Source organism: Megachile rotundata, chromosome 4 (genome assembly GCF_050947335.1).
Source record: "Megachile rotundata isolate GNS110a chromosome 4, iyMegRotu1, whole genome shotgun sequence".
Taxonomy (NCBI): domain Eukaryota; kingdom Metazoa; phylum Arthropoda; class Insecta; order Hymenoptera; family Megachilidae; genus Megachile; species Megachile rotundata.
Genome location: NC_134986.1, coordinates 6951083 through 6976609, shown reverse-complemented (window position 1 = coordinate 6976609; position 25527 = coordinate 6951083). Strand labels below are relative to the sequence as shown.

At 34.8% G+C, this 25527-nt stretch overlaps 1 protein-coding gene across 7 annotated transcripts in view; it reads left to right on the top strand.

Annotated features, from left to right (window-relative positions):
- LOC105663855 (semaphorin-1A-like) overlaps positions 1–25527 on the top strand; it is a 488866-nt gene that overhangs the window by 2769 nt on the left and 460570 nt on the right. For 3 of the 7 annotated variants that reach the window (XM_076530714.1, XM_076530713.1, XM_076530710.1), the window contains exon 1: positions 261–649. The exons of 1 other annotated variant lie outside the window; for it this stretch is intronic. The gene's annotated coding sequence lies outside the window, so the exon portion shown is untranslated. Of the gene's footprint in view, positions 1–260; positions 650–25527 lie in introns of those variants that run through there. 3 more of the 7 variants (XM_076530709.1, XM_076530708.1, XM_076530706.1) reach the window with 2 other exon arrangements.

Here is a 25527-nt window from a genome sequence, read left to right as displayed (position 1 = left end):
AAGATTTAAGAACGAAGAATCGACCAGTGGTAGGACTTTTTCTCTAGGGAAGCTATCATGCCGGGCATTGTACATTGTACAAACAAGTGTCCAGGGTCTTTGATCGGACACAGTAGCGTATTGCGTGCAAGTCTAGGTATCGAGGAATCGTCGAAGGCCGAAGAAGGGACCGAAGAATAGTTCGGAAAGCACGGTGGAGTGGCGGGAATGGCCGAGTGATGCCGAGGTTGGGGTACGTGCAGGGGTGGGGTACAGCGGGAAACGGAGTCGGCAGTACGGCAGTTGCGTCTCGACCAGCGCGCGCGTCGTTTCGTTCCGTCCTGTGTGTGTACCCTATCGTGTATTTTATCGAGGCTTTTTTACGTGACCGACGAAATTCCTTCCGTTCGTTTTTTTTTTGTTTTGTGCCGTGTTCGCCCACGCAAAATCGTAACGGGGAAACAGTGGGACGTCCTATAAAACAGGACAGTGAATTCGGTGGTGTTTTTACAGTGTTACTTTTCTGTGTTTTAACGTTCGTTTCGTTCGAGAGACCACAGTTTCGTGCCACCGTAGGTTTTTTACCACGAGGAATTCTTTTGTGTTATCCCGTCACGCAGAGGATTGTTTCTGGCCGAGTACATCCTACGACCGATCCGGACAGTTTCTGGTGAGTCGAAAATTACGTTTACCGCCATTAATTCGTAAATTGGCGCGAAACAAGTGCTGGTAGAAGATCCTTAGGGTCTTCTATCAGTGCTCTGTGGCTGTCACCGTAGCGTATAAAAGTGTCGTGAATGCGAACCGTTGTCTGGCGCAATTAAGAATGCTAGTAGCGTGTAAGAGCCACACGGCGTTTGGCACGAAGTGCAATAACGGTTAGTTTATTCTCGTCCATACGACTGGCGTTCCCTTTGTCATAAATAGTAAATACACGTGTGCGGTAACGACGCCGTGGCGTGTCGCCACCAGCGTGTGCGTTAGCGTGGACAGTACGGTCGAAAAGTGATATATTTCTACTTACGAATCTTTGCCTTGTCCCATTCATCTCGGGACGATTCGTGCGTGAAAATGGTTAAACCTTCTGTCAATATTATTCGAAGTTATCGACAATGTAAACAAGCAGGTGAATAATCGTCGTTCGTTGTTATCATTAGACGAATACGGTCCGTGTATTCTCGCGTACGAATCGTCTATTATTCCTGTTCGTGCCAGTTCGGTGGCGTCGTATCGTAATCGGGTATTCCCGTAACGTTATTAGAGACATCGGTATGTCACGGTAGCGCTTAACGAGGCAAATTCTGCCGTCGAATCTTTCCAACGTGACACGTTGAAGGTGAACAATAAAAAATAAAGCGTACGTATACGATCTCGACGGAAGTTTAGAAAGTCAGAGCGAGTAATCGGTTGCGTACGTATACACACGTTGACCGGCTAGCCAGCCATTCTGTAAGGCTCCGAAACCGGTTTCGAGCTTTTTGCTCGAGGGGCCCCACGACTCGAACGTAACGACGCGTGGTGGCTGAACACGATAAGCTTGTACCAGGGTTGGGCACTTTTTATTTCAAACAAAAATAACATACGAAATGTACGAATTATTTTGAATAACGCAAACGTGTTTATTCGAAAGTAAGTTACGCGGATAAATTGAAAAATATTGAGATATAAATTACGTCGCAGTTTCGATTAATCGAGATTCCGTATTTTCCAAGTAGCTTTGATATTACGTGATGGAATTAATTTAAAATTCGTATTATCACTGTTAGTTTTTAAAGTATTTAAAATATTCGTATAATTATGATGTTATGAAATGAATTTGTTAGTATATCTGTTTAATTTTAATGTTACTCGAGAGATATTGCGAGTTAAATAGTATTGTGACCGACCAATGCCGTGACTTTCATATTGTGACAGGGAGCAGTGCCATTTTGTTCTTGCCAGCAACCGTGAAAGGGAATTCTTTAGGGTTTAGTGTTCCGTTCATAAAGCTGTATTAGGATTTGGAGTTTTAATAGAATTATAGTGAGGTTAAATATCTTATTTAGAGATATTGACTGATATGTGTAAACATGTTTAAACGTGTAACAATATACGTATTTAAATTGGAGATTATTAGGGGTTAGTACCTGAAATAATTTTCATTGTTTGTATATCTTATGAATGTAAATATGGGTAATTTAGAAGTTAGGTTTTTGGGATTTTGTTAAAATGAGAAGTAAAATTTGAGAATGTAGAAATTTGGAAATTGAAAATAAAGAAATTTGAGTGTTTGGTGATTTAGTTATTTGGTTATTTGGTAATTTGGTAATTTGGTAATTTGGTAATTTGAAAATTTGGTCATTTGGAAATGTGAGAATTTGAGAATTTGGAAATTTGATAATTTGATAATTTGGAAATGTGAGAATTTGGCAATTTGGTAATTTGGAAATTTAGAAATTTGAGAATTTGGAAATTTGAAAATTTGGAAATTTCAAAATCTATATAATTAAAAATTAGAAAATTTAAAAAACATTCCACAAAAATTTTACTTCAATACTTCTATAGTAAATTTTTATACCAAATTAATTCTTCAAATTACAGGGATTAAAAAAGCACAATAAAATTTTACCTTAAACTCTTTTATAACATGCATATACTCCGACAGTCACTTCAAATATTACTCTCTATCCTCTTATTAAACTTCAAAATTTGTATAATTCAATAATTTACAATTACAAATTCGCAAAAACGAGCAATCGTCAGCGATATGAATCGAACTTCGTATTCAATGCTTGAGTTTTTGTTACACTTAACAAAATTTACATTTGATATTTTCTTTTTATCGTGGCTATAATTGCCTGTAAATGTAAATCGATTGCTACCACGACGTCTATTACTCGCAGCCGTACCTATTGTTCATAATAAGCGAATTATTTTCTTTTGTAATGGTTGGACTGATCCGAAGGTCGATTGGCACAACTTGCTTGGATTGCTTATTGAGATTTAACAAGGTCTGCCGAGTGTGCTCGACGAATATTTTCAACTTTCTAATATGTAACAACACTTTAAAAATTTAAATTTAATATTTATTTATGCATATTCAAAAAAAAAGAACGAATGGAATTTGATAAATTAATATTTTATGTATATATTTTTTCATTTTACATAGTACGTTTTTAAAAATATATTAGTAAACATTTTTGGTTAATATTGAACTTTGATTGCTTGTAATAGATACAATTATTAATTCTGTATTTGTTTGAGGAAGAAGAGAATGGTATTCATTGAAATTCAGTTAGTATTAATTTATTGTAATTAGTGGGAACAATGAATAATAATTAATATATAATAATAATAATAATAATGATGTATTTATAGTAACATATCAAAATTCATAAAATTTATAAAATAAATAAATTTATACAAATTCTAATGTTACTGATATGTTATTAAGATTATAGTAGTACATAAAATTAATAATTTGTCAAATTCATAGAAAATTAAATAGGTGTCAGTTATTATTGAAATATACAGTTTCAATAATTATTTAAACTATTTACAATAAACTTTAATGAAATTTCAACATACGGCAAATTAAATTTTTCTACAAAATGTAGTTGCCCCAATTAAAAAAATTATTTACTTAATTTCAATATATTTGCTAGAATGTATCTTCAGACAAAATTTTCGTAGCGTAATTAATAAAGTAATTTTGTGATATCGTCTTGTGTATAAGTCTTTTTTCCGATTTCACGGTCCCTTTTCACCGTCTAACGTAAGAAAGAATGCCATGATGGAGGTAAACAACGGGCTTTGCATTGAGATGAGTAAAGTATGTCATGTTTGTTAAAGAAATATGTACAGTAACCTTTCGCGTGATCCACGAACTTTCATCAAACATTTACAGGTCTCTTCAACGGGAGAAAGTTACGAAAAAAAAGAACCGTCGTATTTACAGAAATTTATTATGCATTTCTTCGATTCCTTAATGAAAAGAGAAAGTTACGATATAGGCCGTTTATTTTGAACGTAGCCTAAGTCCATTTATCAGTTTAATTGTAGTAACATGTACGTGATGATAACTATCAAAAAATTATGCGGTTATATTCAGGGTATATAATAATTTTGACCATATAAATCGCAGTTATGATAAGTTGAAAAATTCGCTTAGAAAGTGGCCTTCATTCTACAGGGTGTAACGCTGTTTACGATTTTTCTTCCACTTGCAGCCACCTTACGAAAAAAAGTGTAGAACAATATTTGCAGGGTATGAAGTGCACAATAGATATTAGTAAAGCAAATTTTGAAAACAGTTTGTTCTCTTGGCAAAGTCAAGGTTGCCTTGGGTTTTTTAAATAGGAACATACATTTTTTTTATTCATAGTTTTAGAGGACATCAAGAATTCAAAATACATGTTACATGATATTTTTATTAACATATTACTCGATTTACAGAAGAGGAAATGTGAAGAACTTAGCTTTTGACTTTGGTAGTGTAACCATTATTTGATTCCGAAGAGATTACTGAATGTAAACACGCGACTAGAATGTAAGAAAAATACACTTTATTTAATTACATGTTCAAAATGTATGCCGCCTTCCATCGCGTAATATTCCGGTCTTTTACTTCACATTTCCACTTCTGTAAATCGAGTAATATGTTAATAAAAATATCATGTAACATGTGTTTTGAATTCTTCTCGATGTCCTCTAAAGCTATGAATAAAAAAAATGTTCCTATTTAAAAAACCCAAGTGACCTTGAATTTGCCAAGAGAACAAACTGTTTTCAAAATTTGCTTTACTAATATCTATTGTGCACTTCATACCCTGCAAATATTGTTCTAAACTTTTTTTCGTAAGGTGGTTGCAAGTGGGAGAAATCGTGAGTAGCGTTACAAGTAACACCCTGTATACCACTGAGGCTTCTTCAAATCCCTCGTACACAAAATGTAGACATACAGCAAAATTGTTACGTAAGTTATATGTATAATTAGATTTCCTGAACTGCATAAATGGTTTTCAAGCGTTGTCATGAAATATAAAGTAAATTGAATAAATTTTTCATTTGAAATTATATCATAATGAACTGTTTGAAATTCGATAAGAAATCTAGTTGTTAATTTTGAAAGTGTCCATTCTTAATAAAAAGATTCGCTTAATAATTGCTATTATTTCAACAGGAATTGTAAATTTAACTCTCTTAGATACACCCCAGAATCGTGATACATTGGCATACGAATTTCATCGAAACGCAAACATAAATAGACTTAGGCCACTTTCGAAATGAACGCCTCGTACATTATCTATCAGACTGTTTATAAATACACATTAATACCGAATCTCCATAGTATTCGTATTTATTTCGACGATTATCATATTCATTATATATTATATACAGACAATAATCCTTAATTAATGGATGAACAGGTAGTCAGAGATTTCCATAATTGAACATTAACATGTTTTATTCGCATAAATAATAAACGCGTACACGTTAATTTTCTGGAGATAGCATGTACGCTTAGAATGTTAATATTTATGACCGTATTTGTTCCTTTTTTCGAGGATATAAACCGCTTTTTATGTAGGTCTTTTCTGGCTTATTTTAAAGTAGATACATTATACAATTTTTATGAAAATTTGCATTAAAAAATAACGAAAAATATGCATATCGTGGGCAGTTTTACATTGTACAGGGAAACGCTACAGGCTACGTGTAATAACTTGATAAATATTAAACGTAATTGCATAAAAATTTTGCCGGAGTTGCTGGATACGTTAGTTACAAGAAAAAACGCGAGAACAAAGGACAAACTTGCTTTTGTAGTTTAAGGGTTGTTGGAAGTTTGCGATTTTTACTTTGGGATATTTGAATTTTGGGAATTTTAGAAATTTTAGAATTTTGGGAGTCTTAGGAATTTTAGGGACTTTAGGGATTTTAGGAGTTTTAGGAATTTGAGGAATTTTTAGAATATTTAGAATTTTTAGAATTTTCAGAATTTAAAAAATTTTAGAAAGTTGGAAGTTTGGGACTTGGAAGATTTTGAAATTTAGGGTTCTGGAATTTTAGGATTTTGGAATTTCTGAATGCTGAAAATCTGAGAATTTGGGGTTTTAGAAATTTGGGAATTCGGGACTTGAAAAATTTAGAAATTTTCAATTCTGGAATTTTGGGATTTCTGTTACCTACATCCAAACTACCCTGTACGTGATCCTGCCGAGTTGTCATAACGAACGCAGTTTCCCAATTGTTTCAGCATGTACTGTTTAGGTGGATAGTTCGATCTGAATTCTCGGCGAGATTTTTTTTAGCCAGCTATCCATGCATAATGTATGTCGGTGATTAATCAGGATTCTAGTATGCTCGACAGTCTTAATCGTTCACTGTAAAGTTGGCGTTATTCCATTTTGGTCATTTGTCACGGTCGAGAGTTGATACTGGCACTGTGAACAGACGATTCATGTAAATCCGAGAACCTGAGCGGTTTTCATATTATTCTAATTGGCAAACTTTGACTTCTGCTCGAAATTTATGAACACTCTTCTTGCCCTGGTGAACACGTATAAATCCTGTCCGTGCAACGATGATTTATTGTACGACGTATTCTTACGGCTTGCATTTATTAAGCTCGCTCTGTTAAATATTGCTGATTTAACGGCACTTTGCTGGACAGTAGTCCACTTTTTTTAGATATTGGAATCATTATGCAGAAGCTATGGGTAATTTCGTAACGAACGGAGTGGTACTTGGTCGAATAAATTTCTTATCGACTTTCACATATTTTTGTCGTTGTTGGAAGATATTTTTTAGTTCTGATTTAGATCTGTGTGGGATTTATGTAATGGGAGCTTGGAAAATTATCTGATCATTGCTTTTTAATTTACTTATCATTGATGAAGAATTTGTTGAGTTTGCAAATGTAGAGTTTGAAATGTGGGAAGTCTAACGAGATTTCATGACAGGAAAGTATCACCAAATGGCACTTGTAGCACATCAATTTAAAGCTTAAGATGTGCTGAAAATTACTATACAAATGCACCTTTCAGATTATTAACATTGGTGAAATTAAAAATTATAAAACTTGGGCTATTCAATTTTGCATAGTGAAATACCAATTTCGAAATGTAAATATTCTCACACAAATTCATGACAGAAAAGTATCACCAAATGACACTTGTGATATATCGATTTAAAGCTTAAGATGTTCTGAAAATAACCATATAAATGCACCCTTCAGATTATTGATATTAGCGAAGTTAAAAATGATAAAATTAGGGCTATTCAATTTTACATACTCAAAGGTCAATTTTTAAATGTAATTATTCTGACTCAAATTCATGACAGAAAAGTTTCACCAAATGACACTTGTGATACATCAATTTAAAGCTTGAGATGTGCTGAAAATAAACATACAAATGCACCCTTAATATTTTAAGTAGTATTGAAGATTTCATAAAACTATTACACTTGTCCATTCTCAAAGTCCAATTTCAGAATATAGCAACTCTGTCGCAAATTCATGACAGACAAGTATCTCGAAATTGCACTTGTAGCGCATCAATTTAAAGCTTAAAGCTTGCTGAAAGCCACCCTATAAATGCGCCATTCACATTCCTGTTACAGAATAGCCGATTGTTCCAAATTACATACTTAATACCATGCAATTTTAAAGTAGTTCATTTACTGTTTCTACAAAGTGCCAGCCATTGTGTTAAGAATATTGACAGACTCTTCCAGCCACTTTCAGGTATTCTTAAGCTCGAAATTGGTACATACAAGTGCAACGCTTTTGTCACCAAATCTCGTTAGACTCGATTAAAAATTCATTTAACTCGCAACCGAGTCTGGTGACCTTTCTCGGTAAAATTTTCTACAAATATTAAATAAATGTCAGCCTGTTAAATGCATGTAAGCAGCAGTGCATTATTCAGCATAAGGGTAAACAATCGTTTCCTAGTTCGGGTGTCCCCCTTTCTCTAACACCTTGTATTTACACGCGACAAGGTGGTGCTCAGGTATCGACTCTTCTTCGGTCATTAATGTCATCGTGAACAGCTGATACCGACGACACGGTTAGACTATTCATGCTAAAGCCAAGAATCGTGTAGGTAGAGACTCACGGAAGAGAAAGTGGCTGGTATACGTTCATATATAACGTCGAAACACGCGGACATTCGCCAACGACGGCTGCTCCTTCAATCTTTTCCTGTTCTCGATTCGGACCCGTCTAGACAAAACATTCCCTCTTCTCCCTTTAATTCCATTCCATCCCGATGGACGTTGATACGGGAGCAAACGGGCGAATAGTCGGAATCTTGCCAACTTGATACACAGATGCTTCAACGATAAGCAGGAGATTAACCCTTTGGGTTGTAAATATTTTTGACGAATGGATCTGTGATATTTTCGTATTACTGCTCAGAAAATATTGTGTAATAAATCTTAGTTAGTAGTATGTGTATTTCGTGCACTATGTAGTACTATGTGTTTTTCGTGAATATTTGTACCTTTTGGATTATTTTGGTCGTGTAGGATTGTACAGGGTGTCTCACAGCTGTAGGTCTCTGAAATGGGGGGTAGTTGTGATTCTGAATAAGATTTCCCTTTGCAAAAACGGGGTTTGAAGATTTGTTTTTGAATTATTAAGGAAAAACACGGACCAGTCAGAGCACGAGGATTATTACGCGTTGGATTACTACGCGTTAGATTACTACGCGTTGGATTACTACGCGTTAGATTACTACGCGTTGATTAACTACGCGTTAGATTACTACGCGTTGATTAACTACGCGTTAGATTACTACGCGTTGATTAACTACGCGTTAGATTACTACGCGTTGATTAACTACGCGTTAGATTCCTATGCTTAGAATTACCACGCGTTGCATTACTACGCGTTGATTAACTACGCTTTGATTAACTACGCGTTACATTACTACGCGTTGATTAACTACGCGTTAGATTACTACGCGTTAGATTACTACGCGTTGATTAACTACGCGTTAGATTCCTATGCTTAGAATTACCACGCGTTGCATTACTACGCGTTGATTAACTACGCTTTGATTAACTACGCGTTACATTACTACGCGTTGATTAACTACGCGTTAGATTACTACGCGTTAGATTACTACGCGTTGATTAACTACGCGTTAGATTCCTATGCTTAGAATTACCACGCGTTGAACTACTACGCGTTGAATATCCACGCTCTGGATTACTACGCGTTAGATTCCTACGCTTAGAATTACCACACGTTATATTACTACGCGTAGGACTACTACGCGTTGAATATCCACGCTCTGAATTACTACGCGTAGCATATCCACACGATGGATTACTACACGTTAGATTACCACGCATTAGATTCTTACGCTTAGAATTACTACGCGCTGCATTATTACGCGTTGAATTACTACGCGTTGAATATGCACGCACTAGATCATTACGCGTTAGATATTCACACGCTGTATTACTATGCTTTGTATTACTACGCGTTGGATTGCTACGCGTAAGATTACCGCACGTTGCATTACCACGCGTTGGATTACTACGCGTTGGATTACCGCGCGTAGGATAACTACGCCTTATCCGAAGCTGTCGCTCTCGCGTCTGCGCATGCCTAATCCTCGCGCTCTGATTGATCCGTGTTTTACCTTAAAAATTCAAAAACGAAGCTTCCGATCCCATTTTTGCAAAGAGAAATCTTATTCAGAATCGTGTCAGCTACCCTCCATTTCAGGGATATACAATTGAGAGACACCCTGTATTTTGTGACGAAAGGTTGGTTACGTTGTTAATAAATTTTATATTGTTTGGTAAGGTTTATTTTTATTCGTAAGGCTTGTGAAATGGTGTACATTAGGTTTGCAAACTTTATTATTTTTATTGAATTAGTTCATTGCAATTTTGTTTAGGATTATTACAAGATAAAATAAACGAATTTTACAATAAATATTACAATAACTTTTTATAAATTTTTGTATTTAAATAGTACAGTAATTTTTTATAAATTTTGCAACAAAAGCTCTTGAATATTAAATTTAATCTAATGAAATTTAGTATAGCACCATAAAAAATTAAAAATAAAATAAATGTAAAATAATAGGATTAAGCATGTAATCTTGTAACTCATCACAGGAGAATAATTGCACAATTAAATTCAAATTGCAATGCTAATAAAAATGTAGTATAAATAGCTAATAATCTTAACACCATCAGAACAGTAAATTTAAATCGAAATAATTAGAAAATAATCCAGATTATGTACGCCTCAGCAACACGTATTACAGTAATCTTATAACTCATCGAAAGAATAATTGCGCCATTAAATATAAATTACAGTGCTAATAAAAGTCTGGTATAACTAATCTTGGTATAACACCGTTAGAACAGTAAATTTAAATGATTGCAAAATAATTTTCTATGTTCCCAAGAATGCATCATCTTAAAACTGCAGAAGAATCGCAATACTAAATTTCGATTGTATCCAGTTCACGTTAGATACCTAATCAAATTTATTAGTTCCGCAGCAGCAGAATACGAAATTTCATTTGAAATAATTGCAAAAAGGTCTACGTAAGTCAGATAATATAGTATTCATGAATAGATACAGTAGAAACAAGGTGCTTGTCCTGTGTAAGCAAGATAAGAAACGATATTACTTAGAGAATGACCCGATACTCTTACGTATACTGTTTTTCCTTCATTGAATAAGTATGAGGAGCAACTGCATCACTGATATCCTTTTCTCCTACCTTGCTCTGATATTGATTTTTGAATAAATATTCCTATTTTTCTACCTTTATCTCTCTCAATCTGCGTATGTTCATTATTCCCCTCTGTGTCTCATTACAATATTCATGCTACTTTTTTCATGATTGTATTCTATCTGCTTATTCCATGGGAAATATTGCGTCTGTAAAAAAACGCTTCCTATTTTTTATTCTTTCATATTTCTCGTTTTGGGATTTTTATGGAATTGGATTATTAATTCTCAGGGGATTGTATGCTTATTTTGACCTCGTGAGATTTGAATTCGTGAAATTTATTTTAAGTAGACGAATGAACATTAATTTAGGTGTTTTAGAGGTTTAATAATTTGGGATATGAAAGTTTCAAAGATCTTAACATTTTTTGTATCAGATACATTTAAATTAATTAGGATTAAATGAGATGATTTTCAAAGCAAGTTTATTTACAAATTTCTGTATGTTCACAGAAACTTTAGATAAGACATAAAAATTATAAATACAAGGTTTTTAAAATTTGTAACTTGAAATATAAAATTTAAATTTAGCTTAAATTAAATGAAGTGATTTGTAGAAAAATTTATTTACAAATTTCTCTACAGGTTTACAGGAACATAAAGTAAGACATATAAAATTATAAATGTAAAAATTTAATTTGTTTTTCAAATTTTTAATTTAAGATATTAAATTCAAATTTAGCTTAATTGAAATGATTTGTAGAGAAAGTTTATTTATAAATTTCTCCACAAATAATATAACGTAAAAAAAATATTCATACTTTCTAGTTATACCAGTTTTCGAATTTTCTTTTTATACAATTCACTTTCAATACTTTTAAATATCCAAACATTGGGTAAAAATGATAGTAAAACGTATACTCGTTTTTCCAGTGTAAATATTACGATTGATTGCTACAAAGATTATTTGTAGCATTTCATTTTACCGTTTCTTGTTAACTCGTTATTTGTCACAATACTTTTTGAATTGTAACCAAGGAAAATACAGCGACAAATTGATCTAATAACAAAATCGATACGTTCTTGCACTCGTTCCGCGAACATTTCATAATAATTTAATTTTAATCTGTCGATCTATCTGTGGTACTTTATTCGCCTATTTTCTGTCTTCTGGCTATTCATTTTACTTGCAATAAAAAAACGTGACTTTACACTATTTGTATGAATGATGGCCACTAATGCGGACTGCACTTATGGCTGATTAATTTTTTAGGTTGAAAATTTTAGATTGGCATTCCGAAATTATTGTTCCCTAGTTTTCTAAATTCTTTAATATTTCATTTTGTTAGTAAAAAATTTGTTAAATTTCAAGTTTTCATATTTTTTAGTTATTAAGGTTTCAAGTTTTTAAATTATTAAATTATCAAGGTTTCAAGTTTTCATATTTTTTAATTATCAAGGTTTCAAGGTTTTAAATTATTAAATTATCAAGGTTTCAAGTTTTTAAATTATTGAATTATCAAGGTTTTACATTTTCAAATTTGCAAGTTATTACATTTTTTCAAGTTTTAAGATTAATACATTTTCAAGTTTTATAATTATTACATTTTCAAGTTTTAAATTTATTACATTTTCAAGTCTAAAAATTTTTAAATTGTCAAATTGTTACATTTATAATTTAAAAAATTGTCCAATTCCATCATTTAAAAATTCTCAAGTCACAAAATTCGTAAATTTCTACATTTCTAAATTTCTAACTTCAGAAATAAAAATTTCTCAAGTTTTCAAATTTCTAAGTCATCAAACCCCCAAATCTCAAAATTCTCAAGTTGAATCTCCTAATAAAAAACTTTTAATTTTCTCTACATTAGCAAATTTATAATTTACATGCAGTTTACATATGTTTACATATGCAATTTACATATGTTAATATGTCTCTTCCTCAATATGTAAATGTCTATCCCTAGATTTTACAATTTCTAGATTTCCATATCTCTATTTTCCCATATTTCTCTGTCCCTAAATTTTTAGATTGTCATATCTCTATTTCCCCATATTCTCCTATTCCCAAACCCCCAATTCAAATAAAATAACCACATCATCTTTCTCAGCCTAATCCAATCGCACGAAGCAATCTCTCGTGTCCCCCGTACTCCACTTTCTCCCTTTTTGCCATTACTATTGTGTTCAAATCGGCAAAACGATATTGTAACAGCAGGAAACGCGTGGTTACATCATCCCAGTGAGATAACGACAATCCAGATATCCTTTATTCTCATTTCTCGAACATTCCATAATAATTTCTCGCGGCGCCATTATGCTCTATTTTTTTTCCCGCGCTTTCAATCACTCTTACCCGGCAACCGAGAACTTTGTCGCATCATTTATCTTGCCGTTGTGTTTTCGCATTCCGTTTTCAGCCTGTTACTCGTTCGTTTCTCGTTTTTTTCCCTTCCTTCTTTTCTATCCATCAGGACGCCACGTTTCCCGGAGTCTAAAAATTCGAACATCACAGGAAAGACGTTTTTCATTCTCTTTGATACGCGTGTGTAGGTACGTGAGCCGGCGAGAGCCTCCGGTCGTTCTCTCGCCGACTACAATTTCCATTATGGAGTGTCCTGTCCTGCTTGCTCCCTCTTTAATGGCGAGCAAGCCAACGAACGAGTACGGGTCTGTACTAGCAGCTCTGTCATCGGTTGCCAGAACGGTCGAGCGTGAAGGTAGAAGATCGGGGCGGGAAGAGGCCATTATTATACCCACCGAGAAGTAAGAAACGACCAGCGTGGGCCCAGGTACACTCCACACGAGAAATCCTTGTTCGAGTTTCGCTATTATTCAGTGGATCGACCTCTTTAACCCTTTAGGCCATTTTTTTTCTTCATCATACTCGAGTGCTTTTTTGACCCACTATAGCATCTAACGACGTTATTTATAGTAGTTAGCTTCTATCGGGAATTGTACTGTTTTCGGAGTTGTTTCGTGACTGAAATGTGTCGCCAAATGGCACTTGTTACATATCAATTTGAAGTTTAGGATGTGCTGGAAGTTTGTGGGTGAAGGTATATTAAGATTTGTTGTTATTGGAGAAGTTAGAAATTTGGGGACGTATTGTGTTTTCTTTGTCAAAATGTGAAATTTGGAATGGAAAATCGTGACTGAAAAGTATCGCGAAATTGCACTTGTGATATATCAATTTAAAGCTTAAGATGTCCTGAAAATTACTAGGTAAATGTTCCATTAAGGTTTGTTACTAATAGAGAAGTTACAAATTATGGAATGGGAGTATTGCATTTTTTGTGACAATTGGTTGATTTCAGAATGTGAAATTTTGGATGAAAATTCATGACTGAAAAGTATCGCGAAATGACACTTGTGATATATCAATTTAAAGCTTAAGATGTCCTGAAAATTACTAGGTAAATATTCCATTAAGGTTTGTTACTAATAGAGGAGTTACAAATTAGAGAATGGATGTATTACACTTTGTGACAATTGATCGATTTTAGAATGAGAAAGTTTGAATAAAAATTCATGACAGAAAAGTGTCGCCAAATGACACTTGTAATACATCAATGTAAAGCTTAAAGTGTGCTGAAAATTGCTAGGTAAAGGTTCCATTAAGATTTATAACTATTAGAGAAGTTAGAAATTAAAGAATCCAAGTATTGCGTTTTCTGTGTCAGATGCTTGATTCCAAAATATGAAATTTGGAATGGAAAATCATGACAGAAAAGTATTGCAAAATGGTACTTGTGATGCATCAATTTAAAGCTTGAAATGTATTGTAAATTACTATGTAAATGCACCTTCAATACTATTAATATTGGTAAAGTTATAAATAATAAATTGAAGTTATTAGATTTTTGCCTACTATAGGAGACAAAACTTTTAGCACAATTTCATGACAAGTACAATGAAATGTTACTTTTACTAGACCAGTTTGAAGCATAAAAATGACTGAAAATGGCCGTACAAATGCACCTTTAATACTGTTACAACAGTGCTCAAAATTATAAATAAACAACTTTTAGGATTTTACAAACCTAACCAGTTGAAGTAACGGTCGATAATTCATGACAGAAAAGTATCACGAAATACCACTTATGTCACATCAATTTAAAGCTTAGAATTTACTCAAAGTTACTACATAACCCGCTAATACTCTAAAAGTTTGAAATCACCAAACAAAACTATTAATAATAGTCAGTTTCTAAATTGAATCATTCCAGCATAAATTCATAACAGAAAAGTATCGTGAAATATAAGCACATAAATTTCAAACACAAATTTTCATCAAACTGTCTATGCAAATCCTTCATTAACCGCTAATGTATACTGACATTAATTTAACGAAAGGTATCAATGTCCAGAGCAAACCGCGACCACTCAAATAATCCACCGATCAACTAAAATATTAAATACAATTTTAAACAATCCGCTATGACTTCACATCGAAAATAATAGGAGCAAATCGAACACTCGGTAACAGTTACAAATATCTTCGATACCGGTTGAACAATGTAGAATTCCTAAAGCCGTGTAACAGATTTCTCGTTCGATCATTTAGTTGAATCAGCCATTAGAACCACAGCATTTCCCCGTTTAGTATGTGCATAAATCATAATTTGATTGGCACAATTAAGTTGCTCGTACAGCTTCGATCCGAACGATATGACATACAAAGTGAGTAATGATAGTCGACGTCGATCGGTTTATCATAAATATGATCTCTAAAGCTTTCGCAGGGTATAACACACGGCTACGCAAAATCGTATAAAATACAACATGCATCAGCGATATTTCAATATTTCCGAGGAAATATCTTTTCATAAACGGTCGGAAACGAGTCGCGTTCGCGAAACATCATTTTTTATCGCGACACTCGATAACAATAAAAATAGAATGAATTCATTAAAACGCGCGTAGTTTGTGCTTTGGTAAACATTTATTTCGCAGTTGCGCATGAAACCGTAACGTTTCTATGCTATTCAATGTAACAATCGTGAATTTTGATGGGTGTACAATCTATAATCCACAGTTTGCAGCGTGCCGTGTAAGAGGGTTGCACATCCACGTGTTCCCCGTAACTTCAGCGCGAAACTCTGGCCTCGAGAAAGTTTCTGGCAACGCAGGCTAGTATGTTCGGGTTATTACCTAGGCACCTACTTTAACGCGTTTACGCTCGTGGTACAGGTCTTCTATCGTGCTACCTGAAACACGTTACAGAAATTTCTGACGTTGATGGTGTTTGAAGGAATTTGAGGTCGTGCAGTTAGTTTGATTCGTTTTCTTGTTTAACTTTGCTCTCCTGTCAGCTCTCTAGCGAGCCGGCTATGCCGAGTCATCGTTCCATGCCCCGTTACCTTATGGATTACTGGAATCGAACTTTGAATAGCTGAATCACAATTCTTGAACGTTTCTGAATCAACGACATGTGGACAATATCTAATTATTTAGATGTTTGAACAGACGGAACATTAATCCTTTAACCTAAAATTTCCTATGCGTCATTTACAATTAACTATTGCTGTAACGAAAGACTGTTAAATATTAGGCACGTTTTGTCTTCAGCAATCTTTGATGTAGATTACAATTGGAATAGAATTGTAATGAAAATACGAGTCTGGTTTCTCATATTTTGATTGTAGTGTGATACATAGTTGCTAAAGGATTAATGGAAGAATTGAACAGAATATATAAAAAAATAGGAAGAGTTATCATCGACATCACTTATGTGTCATCAAGTGACTCAGGAATCTTTCACATCAGTACACCGTTTAACATACTCATACAACGTTAACATAGATTTCTTTATTTCGTTTTGCGGAATCAAACACCCTTGTCACAGCTGCTTAGACTTGTATAGGTGTCATGAAATGTTCCTTTTACAGCTAATTTCAGTTTTGGAGAAAGGAAGTAATTACATGGAGATAGGTCAGAATTTGGAGGATGTTGGAACAGACTTGTTTTTTCGCCAAAAATTCACGAACAGCGGCAGTTCACATGGTGCGTTATCATGCAACAGAAACCAACGTCCCTGCGCTCGATATTTGGGCCTCACACGAACGATCCTCTTCCACAAATGTTCCATAACACCTAGATAATATTCGCCATTAACATTTTGTCCCTGTGGAACGAATTCCCGAAGTGTAATTCCTTTAGAATCGTAAAAGCAATTTAACATTGTTTTCTCTCGGGACTTCTGGAATCGCAATTTTTTGATTTTGGAGAGCCTGGAGATTTCCACGTAGCACTTTGGCGCTTTGTTTGAGGTTCATACTTGAAGCACCAAGTCTCATCACTAGTTACAATTGATTCCAGGAATGTACAGTTTCGTCTGGCTGTTTTGATAAGATCCTCGCAATATTCAACGCGAGCAATTTGTTGCACTTGCCTGTGATTTTGTGACACGGAGACGAAAGGTTCTGTCGCATCAAACGCTATAAGTTTACAATTCGTTGTTCGATTCCAATAATGATTGTTGTGTCTTGTAGGGGAGGTATACTGTTTTCAGATAACATATTGTTTTAATAGATGGCGTTAGTAGTTTTCCTTAAATTTAAAAAGTTCTATTATTTTTCCGACATTGAACTTGAAGAACTTGTATGAAATTGTATGATTTGAATTGAAGAACACTCATTCATGCAATAGTCACGTATGTTTTGATTCGATAACTCGTAAGCTTTCTTGCACACAGCTGGAAAGTTGACAAAGCACGTTAGCGAGTATGTTAAATCCTTTGTCTTAGCAATATATGTTACGAAGCGTGTATTATACTTTGTACAATCACTTGGCACGTCTCGAGTTTGAGTATGGATGTTCAGATCGGACACGTTGTTCACGAGGTAAGATAGGTATTGATCCACCGGCTAGGGATATATGCAATGTGTACGTGTACACACGCTGACACTCCTGTATTTTTCTCTAGGCTTCCTCAAGTAGCATTTAGCGTTAAAGAGGAATATCCATTGTTAGGATCAGCGACGAAAGGTTTAGAAATAGCTGATGCTTGAATCTCTCAGTCGAACGTGATTGATTTCGCTTTTCAAGACGCTCTGTCGTGGAAGTTCATGAGTCATTTTACACTATTGAAGTAAGTAATGGCTGTCCGTTCGTATATTTTATAATTTTATACCTTTGCAATTTTACTTTTGAAGATGTACCAAACACAGAAACTCGAGAAATTAATATTACAAGTTCATAGAGTTTGAATAAATATTGCACATATGTACTTTTTAAAATTTTATACAATTTTTGTTTGATGTCTAAATTCAGTGCAAGGCAAAATTAATTAATTTTCAGTGCAAAATTAACTCCTGCAGGTGCAGTTACTTTTCAAGTTTACTTTTTAGCTCAATTTTGAAGACAAATATTCTTTTAATCAAATGTATCAAATGGTAAACGCTAAATTAATTTAAATAGTCAGAGAAGAATTTTATCCGACATATCTCTCCAGTGAAATTTTATGGGGAAGGTATATTTTTAGTAAATTGTTATCCCGTCTGAAATTTTGTACGTGCCATCGATACGCAACGGGGACAATTATCGTTATTATCTTTTTACTAATTACTCTCGTATAACTTGGTTCTCGGGATAACATCGTGCTTTGCACAGGAAACACATTAGCGACAAATAATATCGCACTGAGTCAAAGGAATGATTAAATGGAGGATGTTTATGTTGCGAATAATTCACGTAAAATGGTTGCGGCGTCTCTGTATTAAAGCGCTAAGTAACATGCTGTTTATTTGTGTATATGAATTGTACGACGCAAACGTTGTACATAGTACTTCCTTCTCCCATCGCGCAAAATTATTTTGCATGTAGTAATTTCAATTCGAAGAATTTTCCTTCCGCAATTATTCTGTTATGACAGTTTCCGGTAATCTTTCTGTTTGGTGTTAAGGATTCTTGTACTTGTGTGAGAAATTTTTATTTTCTATGTATTGCAGTTGGGATATTTGTTAGGTATATTGTTATTAAATTTTAAGAGTCATTAAATGTTGTAAATTTTATTGATATTTAATATTAAATGTTTTGTAGTATTTGCACAAAAATATTATACATAATTATATATGATATTACATTTAATATAGGGACATAATATATGTGCATAATAGCATAATATACATATGTATGTAATATATTATAAGAGAACAAAATGTATATGATATGATATACATACATGATATTATATTATAATAAAATAACATGTATATGATATTTTAATATAATGACATAATACGTATGGTGTGGCGTACAATAGAATAAGATGTACGTGGTACAATATGTAACATACTGATATATTACATGTATATATTATTTTACACAATATAGTAACAATAATATACATATATTAATTTAACCATATACATAGTAAAATATAAAATATACAATAAATATAAATAAATATAAATGCATATATTATTAAATTATATGTCGACTACTATGAACCAGTAATGTCCACAAATTAAAATTAAAGGTAAACTTGCATCGCTAAAAAAAATACCGTTTGCTAATTGAAGTGACGTAAATGTCAATGATATGCAAAATGACGGCACAGTGAAGTGCATCGAACAACAAGAGAGTGTCATCGGTGCAGCAAATGACGCTACAGTGGCATCAGTATGTTAATATCGCCTCACGGCGTCAGCAAATAAGCTTCTGATTTCATTCAGTTCGAACGAATTTATTTCCATCGATCATTCGCCTCCTCCTAGCGATAGTGACGCACAACGTGTATAATTTGAAACGTTTAATCGAATGAAAAATAAACGCTCCATCGAGCTGAACGTTATTGAATGAAAAGTTAAATTGGAACGCACACGAGGCACACCACGAAATGTCCGCAGTCTAACGTTGTACATACCCGACGCGGTGGGCATAGCAGACCGACGACGAGATGGTAGAAAGCATCAGTGGTCCCGAGCCATAGTAAACTTCAAGGCTAACCGTTCGCCAGTGTACAGTCCACGACATAAATTCTGTTGCAACACTGCTATTTGTACACTCGGTTGTAATGCGGCTTTACGGAGAATAACTACACATATGTGAACTTGAAACTTTTGTTCTGGTATTTGGTCTGTTATTTGAGGATCTCGAGCATTTGAGGAACTCGATTTCCTGTATTTCACAGATTCTTCAATTAATTTTTAGTATTTTATAAATTCGTTTTGTGAGACTCAGTTTATAAAATTTTCAAATTTGGGAAACCATGCACTTAGATACTCAAATACTTTCACGTACTTTCAACTCCAAATTTTCAAATTTCCATAAATCTCAAAATATCAATGAGGAGGGTCACAGATATCATCTCCCTTGGTTGTCATACTTTCCCTAGAAAATTTTGTCTTGACCATCGCACCAAGTCTCTTAATTCTCACAAAAATTTCAAATTCCCAATTTCCCAATTTTCTAAACTCTCAAGTTTTCAAACTTCCAAATTTCCGAATCGTAACAAAAAGAACTTCCATCATTCACGTAAACCACTCATAAATCATTCCCCTACATCGCCATTTTACCATGCCAACCCATGTCCACTCCAAGCCCTCGAATAATGTACCCCTTTCATCCTCGTCTTTCACGGACGTCTGAAAAATTCGTCCCAAACACCTTGAGACTCTCCAACAATTTTACTTATCGCAAGGTAGGAGTTATCCACAACTCAGCGGAATTCGCTTGAATATTCGTAATTTCGTAAAGTGGCGGCAAAAATATCCGAGGATTTTTCGCGCGACGTCTGCGTCAGCCGGAGTGTATATTTGATCTCATCCCTGCTCGCAGACACGGTTCACCCTCTTTACCCTTCTTTCGGTTCTCTTTCGCATTCCAACAGGTGCGAAACGCGTCACTGCACCCTGAACCGAGGGAAGACACGGTTTTATCACGTACAGGCAGACGCATTGGCTGCACGTGATGGCTTGTTCTTTGGGTCTAGGGTGAACAAATCCCTTCCTTTGTATCCGACGGCACGGAAAATTCTTGGATAGTCGCTAATCCGACGAATCGTTGCTTCCGGACGAACTATCTTACCCGACAACTTACCCTCGCGGGCCTGCATAGTTATGCAACTGCATGTACCACCTGACCACCCACGCTGGTGTCATTGTTCCCTATCGAATGGCTTTGGAGATAGACTTGACACCAGGAATATTAGTCAGGGGGATTTTGGGAATTTTAGATCTTGGGTTTGCTAGGTTTCGGATGGGAGGATGAGGGAATGTTTTAGGGTAGATTTGGGAATTTGAGGATTGGAGGATTTTAGGCTTAAAAATCAGGTATTTGAAATTTACAAGCTTAAAAGTCCGGAAATATCAATTTCACCATTCGAAACCTAGAAAACACGACTATCTCGCAACTCCACGTCATCCATACATCGATCCTGTTCATAAAATAAATTTCGAAACGAAAAGAGTCCAACACGACAGCGTACAAAACCATCTTAAAATAGTGTCTATCGTACGTCAGTTTAAAATGAAAAGATTAATGAAAAGTACCGGACAGGTGTACGTCCCTCCCCGTTCATAGAAGAATTGCGCAACCGTAGCCATTCAATTCCACGAGGATATCGAGAATCGAAGAACAAGTGAACCCACGCGAAATGGAGCAATATCTTTCGTTCGTTAGGTGACAGAAAAAGAAACGATCGTTTCTCGCTTCGTAACCGTATCGTATTCCTTCGCGACGTAAACGAACAGCAAATCTTTTCGCGACGAATACGTTCGTCACGAGAACGAAAAGTTCCGCTCGGACTTTCACGTAGCTTTATGGCGGGTAATTGGACGCTGGATTCGTTTCGACTAAAGCTGCCACACACGGGGGACACCGAACCGACCGGTCTTGAATGAGACTTACTTTCGCAAACGGTTTTACGTAATCCTTTTAATCCATTCGACATTTCTCTGCCTGTTTTCGAAGAGGAGCCTGTCGGCGAAAGAAAACTTTTCTTCGACCCCATTTTCTACTACGAACTTCTTAATAGTTCGTACAATTTATTTAGTTTTTTATATCATTCTTTGGAAAGTAAAGGCAATGTTTGTACATTTTCATTTTCTTAACGAATTGTTGCTGTTCTTTTTTTTGAAGATGAGTTTTACATATATTGAACGAGTTTCTTGGGAATATAGCGAGATTTAATCTTTAATTTGATATGCAATAAGTGGTATTTGGTTATACTTTTATGTTTGAAATTGTGTCGAAGTACATTTTTAAATTGGTCTTTGAGTTTTGTCGTTGTTGTTAAATTGGTCTCCATTTTACAATATTTAAGTTTACTTAAATAAATAATTTTAAGGGTGCATTTATACGGTAATTTTCAGGACATTTCAAGCTTTAAATCGATATATCACAAGTGTCATTTGGAGAAACTTTTCTGTCATGAATTTGAGTCAGAATAATTACATTTCAAAATTGCTATTTCACTAAGCAAAATTAAATAGCCCCTATTTTATAGTTTTTAACTTCACCAATATTAATAACCTTAAAGGTGCATTTATATAGCAATTTTCTATATTCCTTAAGCTTTAAATTGATGTGCTGCAAGTGCCATTTGGCGATATTTTTCTGTCATGAATTTGTATCTGAATTATTATATTTGTAATCCTTAGAAATTCAGTAACTTGTACAATAAACATTAGATATAAAAGTGTACCAGTTTTCCTTTGCCTTTCTATCATTTTCTTTTAATATTCTTAAAAATCTTAAACCTTGTTTTAAACAAATCTGAAGATTCCGATCGATATATAAGTGCCGTTTTGCGATTGTTCCAAGTCATGAATTTCAAGAAGAATTTTTACCTTTCGATATAGTTTGACATGCAATCTAACGTAATGGTTCCTTTCTCTAATTGCTAGCTTCGCTTATCTAAAGATCATTAAAGGGGCGTTTCCATGGCAATTTTGAACAAGCTTCAAGCTTTAATTTGGCATACTACAAGTACCATTTTGCTATACTTTTCTGTCATGAAATTGCTTTCAACGTTTGATGTTGAGGACTTGATAATTTGATATACAGTAGTGAACTAGTTCTACTTTTCCTTTTCTACCTTATTCGTGTTAACAACTGTAATGAACCATTTAAATAGCAATTTTCTGCATATCTAAAGCTTTAATTTGACATACCATAAACAGTATTTTGTGATACTTCTAAATCATGAAATTCTGTTAGACTTTTGATATCTGGTATTTGACAGTAAAGCATACAATGTACTAGTTACTAGTTATTTTTTTCTGTTGTTTATGTTAAGAAGATTAATGAAGTATTTGTGTAGCAATTTCCTGCATATTTTAAGCTTTAAATTGGCGTGTCACAAGCCTTGTTTTGTGACACTTTTCAGTCATGAAATTTCGTTTGATTTTTAGAGTTTGCATTTTGATAATTTTACATATTACATTGAACTAGTTCAATTTTTCCTTGTTTCACATTATTCATGTTAAGATTATTGATGGAGCATTTATATAGCAATCTTCTGTATATTTTAAGCTTTAAATTGGTATATCACGAGCCCTGTTTTATGATACTTTTCAGTCATAAAATTACGTTAGACTTTTACAGTTTGGAATTTGATAATTTTACATGAAAATGTAAACTTGGAAAGAACTGATAATTGACAGGGTTATTTAAAACGTTTCTTCAAAATGCAATGAAAATTTCTCCAAGGTAATCGTTCGATAAAATTCTCGTGAAGCAATTCATCCAGTATCTGGCAGTTTCATCTCGCAGCTCGAGTAAATAACGTTAAAGATACGGCAAAAACAAATGGTGTATTTACTCCTACGCGGGTTTCATTGAAACCAGGAAAGATAGAAAGATCGATTATTCGATGTTCGGGTGATTGAACGCAAACACAGCCGAGCATTCCTAGCCAAGCGCGAAGACTATCTTTCTTGAAACCTTTAGCCATAGCAAAAGACCGGAAACGAGCGTGCAACAGCCGTAAGTACGTCTAACGGTATACCATCCTCTTTGCTCTTCTCGTCTTATCCGCAAGTTCACGCTTGCGATCTTCCGTCATCCGTTTCGCGCACGATCGCGTTACCTTTAATCTTAATTCCTAGGCAAATTTCAGGAATTCCGCGATATAATTTGCACGGATTCTGTGGGAATTTTAACGGAAGACATTATTTAAATAAATATCGTTTCACACGTCGGTTTCGAGAGATTAAACATCTGCGGTAATTTTGTCACGTACAAGTATGACAAACTTTGCGCGAGGATTATTATGCGTTAGATTACTACGCGTTAGTTAATTACGCGTTGGTTAACTATGCGTTAGATTCCTACGCTTAGAATTACCACGCGTTCCATTACTATGCGTTGAACTACTACGCGTTGAATATCCACGCTCTGAATTACTACGCGTTGCATATCCACACGCTGGATTACTACGCGTTAGATTACCATGCGTTAGATTCCTACGCTTAGAATTACCACGCGTTGCATTACTACGCGTTGAACTACTATGCGTTGAATATCCACGCTCTGAATTACTACGCGTTGCATACCCACACGCTGGATTATTACGCGTTAGATTACCACGCGTTAGATTCCTACGTTTAGAATTACCACGCGTTCCATTACCACGCGTTGAACTACTATGCGTTGAATATCCACGCTCTGAATTACTACGCGTTGCATATCCACACGCTGGATTACTACGCGTTAGATTACCACGCGTTAGATTCCTACGCTTAGAATTACCACGCGTTCCATTACTACGCGTTGAACTACTATGCATTGAATATCCACGCTCTGAATTACTACGCGTTGCATATCCACACGCTGGATTACTACGCGTTAGATTACCATGCGTTAGATTCCTACGCTTAGAATTACCACGCGTTGCATTACTACGCGTTGAACTACTATGCGTTGAATATCCACGCTCTGAATTACTACGCGTTGCATATCCACACACTGGATTATTACGCGTTAGATTACCACGCGTTAGATTCCTACGCTTAGAATTACCACGCGTTGCATTACTACGCGTTGAACTACTATGCGTTGAATATCCACGCTCTGAATTACTACGCGTTGCATATCTACACGCTGGATTACTACGCGTTAGATTACCATGCGTTAGATTCCTACGCTTAGAATTACCACGCGTTCCATTACTACGCGTTGAACTACTATGCATTGAATATCCACGCTCTGAATTACTACGCGTTGCATATCTACACGCTGGATTACTACGCGTTAGATTACCATGCGTTAGATTCCTACGCTTAGAATTACCACGCGCTGCATTACTACACGTTGAATATGCACGCGCTAGATTAGGATTACCATGGGTTGCATTACCACGCGTTGCATTACTACGCGTTGGATTACCGTGCGTTGGATAACTACGCGTTATTCGAAGCTGTTGCTCTCGCGTCTGCGTATGCGTAATCCTCGCTCTCCGATTGGTCCGTATTTTTCCTTAATAATTCAGAAACGAAGCTTCAAACCTCATTTTTGAAAAGGGAAATCTTATTCAGAATCACGTCAGCTACCTTCCATTTCAGGGACCTACAGTTGTGAGACACCCTATATGTGTTTAATAAAAATGCGCAAACATAAAGTTTCTTATGAAGTACCCTTACACACATCAATAAAATATAAACAATTAAAATTAAATTACATCAACTATTAATATTTAGCAAAATACAGTAGTAATTTCCAATAAACTTGATTAAAGTGAACTAAAATTTCGTAAAGATAAATTCTCGTGTGCCATAAAATCATCGAAATTTGTGAAATATTCTTCAGAAGATACACGATATTCCGTTTTGTTTCCTGGAATTAATCGAGAAATGATATTAATATTTAAATGCGTTAGCAAACTAGACAGGAATCGATAAAAATGAATAGAA